The sequence below is a fragment of the Physeter macrocephalus genome, chromosome 11 (assembly GCF_002837175.3).
Source record: "Physeter macrocephalus isolate SW-GA chromosome 11, ASM283717v5, whole genome shotgun sequence".
NCBI classification, from domain to species: Eukaryota; Metazoa; Chordata; class Mammalia; order Artiodactyla; family Physeteridae; genus Physeter; species Physeter macrocephalus.
In genome coordinates, this window is record NC_041224.1 from 11,485,638 (window position 1) to 11,491,337 (window position 5,700).

Below are 5,700 nucleotides of genomic sequence, written 5' to 3' on the forward strand. Positions count from 1 at the left end.
TCCTTAATACTGACCAGCTGTTAGGGTAATAGTGGTGCCAGGGATGGCAGGGGACCAGCAGGAGTGGAATGATGATGGATACCAAAGGGAGGGTTTTGGCCAGCGAGCCACGGTGAGTCATTACAACTGAATTCTGTCGTGAATACAAAGAGCATGGGTCGTTTTGAGTAAGAGGTGCTACTCTGGAGTTCTCATTTGAGTATCAATTGATGCAATCCATATGGCTGACGGTCTGTGTACAGTAGGCAGATGGAACCAGAAGGTCTAGGACAGTGGGCTGTCTGGTCTGACAACAAAATCACCTGTGAAGTTAAGGCTACAGATCATTGGGCCTCATCCTTGATCTACTGAATCAGGCCATTCAGGGGTAGAGCCTTGGCACACATACATTTTTTCAAACTCCACAAGTGATTCTGGAGCATAGCCAGCGTGGTGAACTACTATTCTTGAGCAATGCTTTACAACATTGGGATACAGAATGAGGACTGAATTCTGATAGTATGTGGTCAGCTAAACTGGGAGATATTTGGGGCCAGGTAACCTGTGGGGATGTTACATGCTTAGTTCATCTGTGGAATCAGAAGGCCTTCTTGACAAACAGGGTGACAGCTCTTGATACAGTGATGAGTGTACCTCCAGTACGGGGCTAACAGGCAAGGACTTCGAATTCTTTTTGAGATTATTTCCCTTTAGGTGGTGCAGGGGAAAGAAGAATACATTTTAGTCTGTGCTCAAGCCTTTCCCCAAGAATATTATTTTGATTATCTTTCTTGGATGAGAAGTGAAAATTATAGTGGACATGTTTAAAGTTAGATATTGATGGTGTTTTTAAAATATATCAATCAGAGAGACTCTTCTTGTCAGCTTGAGCTAGCCAGATACATCTCTTATCCCTAAGTATTTAATTCACTAAGTTAAATAAGGTGGCCCCAACAGGATTTGAATCAATGCTCTTCTGATTGGACTTGACCGAGTAAATAGGCCCATGGCGTGTACACACTTGCTATCAGAACAAGAGCCACCAGTGGAAACGAAGCTCAACTCTGATAACAGTGGGAGGGGAGGGTCCAGTGGGTAAGACTCCGCGCTCCCAATGCAGGGGGCCCGGGTGCGATCCCTGGTCGGGGAACTAGATCCCGCGCGTATGCCGCAACTAAGAGTCCACATGCCGCAACTTAGAGATCCCACGTGCCACAACGAAGATCCAATACAGCCTAAATAAATAAATAAATATTTTAAAAAACAATGTGGGGAGGGGCAGGGGGCAGAGTGGAACACACCGTAAGAAAGCAGAGCTCTTTGAAAAGCGGGACGACTGCAGCAAACATGTCAGTTAAGAGTCACCTTCTTCTGGAGGATATCCCCACAGGGAAAGCAAGGAAAAAATGTAATCCCAGCACAAGTCAAGCCAGGGTACGAGGAGATTATTAACCTGTGCTCGCCATATATTCTCCCCCCATGAAGATATCCTCCTTGTGAGCTTGGGTAGAAGAACAGCTCGTAGATAGCTTATCGTTGCCACCACATCCTTCTTTAGCAAGCGGGTCACATTTCACTTTAAAGTCCCTGGTGTTAACTGCTCAATTTGATCAAGACGAGAAGGGGTTCCAACGGTCCAAATTCTTCTAACTCACTCAGTCTATCAATCCATGGACATGTCCACTAGTTGGCCGCATAACGTAATGTCATGGCAGATATAAGGCCACTCAAAGTTTGGTTGGATTGCATTTAATGTTTTGAATGGGCCCAGGGGTCAGCGGGGGTATTGCCACGGCACAGACGCGGTACATGGGCTCAGCCGCCCCAGGTTGCTATGTAGAACAACCCTTCCTCCATATTCTTCTGCACCCTCCAAATTTCATGACTGCCTCTTCAGTTCAGGGAGGGGCCATGATACATGTGCCATCACTCGGTTAGAGCAATAGCATCCCAAAGTTTGGGGGCCAAGGGACTCCCTGTGAGGACACTTGGGAGCCCGGATATCTGTTGACTAAGTATATTAGTCAGACTTCTCCAGAGAACAGAACCACTAGGATGTACCGCGTGTGTGTGTGTGTGTGTAGATAGATAGTGTGTACAAGAGGGAGAGTGAGAGAGGAGAGAGAGTGAGAGGGGCTTCCCTGGTGGCGCAGTGGTTAAGAATCCGCCTGCCAATGCAGGGGACACGGGTTCGAGCCCTGGTCTGGGAAGATCCCACATGCCGCGGAGCAACTAAGCCCGTGAGCCACAACTACTGAGCCTGCGCTCCAGAGCCCGCGAGCCACAACTACTGAAGCCCACGTGCCTAGAGTCCATGCTCTGCGACAAGAGAAGCCACCACAGTGAGAAACCTGCGCACCGCAACGAAGAGTAGCCCCCGCTCTCTGCAACTAGAGAAAGCCTGCACGCAGCAACGAAGACCCAATACAGACAAAAAATAAATAAATAAATTTATTAAAAAACAGACTGAGAGAGAGAAGAGAGATGTATGTTATGGAATTGGCTCACACAATTATGGAGGCTGGCAAGACCAAAATCGGAAGGGTGGGCTCGCACGCTGGAGACCCAAGGAAGAGTTGGTGCTGCAGTTCAAGTCCAAAGGCTGTCTGCTGGCAGAATTTCCTCTTGCCTGGGGGAAGTCAATCTTTTGTTCTATTCAGGCCTTCAACTGATTAGGTGAGGCCCACCCACATTATGGAGGGCAACCTGCTTTCCTCAAAGTCCATCCATTTAAATGTTACTCTCATACAAAACACCCTCACAGACACACCCAGAGTAGCGTTTGACCAAATATCTGGGCACTACAGCCCAGCCAAGAGGACACATAAAATTAACCATCACAGCATCAAGTGGGCACCCTCATCAGCCTAGAAGACCGTCCCTCCTCAAGCATCAGAGAGTACCAGGTACAGGTAGTCAGTAACAGGGGTGTCCTTCTTTCCCACGTTACAGAGGGGTGGCTGAAAGAACTAGATAGACCCCCCCCCCAATCCATCAGAACACCACCTGGCCAGAATGGTATTCACCCCCTCTGGAAGTCACGGTGTTAGAAAGAACGAGAGAGACTAATAGTGCCATCTGAAGAAGGTCCTTGTTGCCAGCGCACGTCTGCATAGGGTCCTGAATGAGGACGAGGGACAGGTCATGACCTCAGTGAAGAGAAGCAAACTGTCAGCTGTACGAGGGTGAGGCCAGGGGTGGACTGACACGGCTCAAACCCCACTCTGCTTAAATATTTGCCTTTTCGGTGCTTTGAAGGCCGTACCCCAGGCTTTTGTTTACCATTCGTTTTCCCAGAAATCAAAATCCCTCTGGAAAACTTAGTCACATCGTGGACTACGTCCACCTTTATGAGTTTCACAGGAGTACACAACGGATGGGAGACGGTCTATCCTGGAGAAGAATTTGGCAAAAGAAGACTCTTGTGACTCAATTCGGGGCAGTTAAGGTTACCACTGTCTCTCTACTGAAAAGCAATCCACACAAAGCCAGTAAAATCAACAGTAGAGCAGAGAAGAAGCCATCGTTACTGCCGTGGAGTGAACCACTTTAAGGGGTCTTGTCACACCCTGCAGGCTTGGAAGTTCTGAGTTCCAAGTTTGCTTCCACTGAGCAAACCAAACCAGCAACCTATAGACTTACATGACATGAACTAAATCGGACCAAGCCTAAGAGAAATGAGCTCAGTGACGATGTACCAGATCCCCCCTCTCTTCTCTCCCTGATGGCTTGCAAACTCCTGAGGGCAGGGTCTTGGCTTTGTTCTCTGCTGTGTCCCCAGAATCTGGCACGTCACCACCTCTGCTCAGTAAACTTTTGTGGACTGACTGATTTGCCGATTACATAAAGTTCAAAGCAATCTTTCTGTAAATATGGACACACATCACAGTGGTCAAAAAGGAACGGGACGTTTTGGTAGGAAAATCGGAATGTTCTTGGCGTGTTTAACTTTTGAAATGAATTTATTTATAAGATGGCCACCACCTCTGCCCGTCTGCTTGGCCCTCTGTAAAGTGAGACTGGGGAATGGCATATTTACTTAGCACCATACAATGCTCTGGGGCACACCTGATAGGTAAATATGGCAGCGTGGGTAGCTCCCAAACTATTCATTCACAACAGCCCTTTCCCTTCCTAGCAGAGAGACAGAAGTTCCTGGAAGAGTCTACCAGGTTGCTTAATCTGCCTGGATTTTAACTCTTTGAGGGCGGAGACTGTATCTTATCCCCAGAACCTATCCTATTGCCTGACATAGACAAAGTGTGCTCAGATGATGGCTATCAAATGTTTATGTTCAATTTTTTCTTGCCCGTAAGGAGACTGGAGCGTGGGGGGATTTCAGGAAGCCTGTGATAACAGAAAGCTGGTAAAGTGAGCAAAGCTGATTACAATGGAATATCGGAAAGAATTAGGAGGATTAACAGTTGATATTGACAAAGAGAGCAACCCTTGAAGAGAATAACTAGAATATTGAGTAGGTGGAGGTGATAAGAAGACCAGAGTAAAGAAAGATAACCAGACCGCGAGTGAGTACTTACACTGCCGGGATATAGAATAGATTCTGATTTATATAAAAAGATGGAGAGCAAGAGCTTGGGTCTTGAGAGAGTGGCAGGGACATATATGCACTACCAAATGTAAATTAGATAGCTAGTGGGAAGCTGCCGCATAGCACAGGGAGATCACCTCTGTGCTTTGTGACCATGAGAGGGGTGGGATAGGGAGGGTGGGAGGGAGGGAGACACAAGAGGGAAGAGATATGGGAACATATGTATATGTATAACTGATTCACTTTGTTGTAAAGGAGAAACTAACACACTATTGTAAAACAGTTATACTCCAATAAAGATGTTAAAAAAAAAAAAAAAGAACATGGAAGGCAGAGTTGCCAATTTTAAAGAGCTTACACATTATACTTTGTGTGTGTGTCTCTGTGTGTGTGTGTGTCTCTGTGTGTGTGTGTGTCCACTGAGGCATTTTATTTGCACAGATGCATTACATCCCTAGAAAAAGAATCCCAGGATTTTCCCTCCTGTGTGTTTTCATTCTGCTTCCTGGTCCATGATGCCAGCTGAGGTTGGCAGTACAATGAAATCAAACTGACGTGAAGGGAGCAGGTTATTCTACCATTTTTCCAGATCTCTGAATCGCACATTCAATCTGGGGCCGATCACGCCACACCTGCTTAGCCCGCCTGTGAGGTTCACAACAATTTTCCCAGCTCTGTGATCGATGATTTCAAACTCGCCCACGTAACCATGCTTCATCATCACAGTTAGAAACTGCATGATGACTTCGGAGGATGGCCTAATGAGAACCTGGGGTTTGCCTCTCTTTTCAGCATCGTTGATGCTCTTGAGAGCATCTGCCAGCACCTTCATGGACACCATGACCGCGACACAGAAAGACGGCAGAAAGCGGCACTTTTTCATCAACGATAACCTGGACCAAGTGTCATAGCAAGAAATAATAATAATCAGGGATTATTATCAGCTTAAATAGTACCTATAATATGAATATTATGTTATATACAAATATGTTATATATAAATATTATACATTTACAACTGTATTTCTCTTTCATAAACTAAGTCATAGGCTAAAACCCCACAAGTCAACAGCAAGGTCCTACTGTAGAGCACAGGGAACTATATTCAATATCCCGTGATAAACCATAATGGAAAAGAATATGGAAAAGAATGTGTGTGCATATATATATATA

The 5,700-nt window shown here is 46.0% G+C and overlaps 1 pseudogene; it reads right to left on the reverse strand.

The window, feature by feature from the left end:
• Positions 1-4,982: 4,982 nt before the first annotated feature.
• LOC102979144 (40S ribosomal protein S15a-like) lies at positions 4,983-5,369 on the reverse strand (annotated as a pseudogene).
• Between the last annotated feature and the right edge of the window lie 331 nt (positions 5,370-5,700).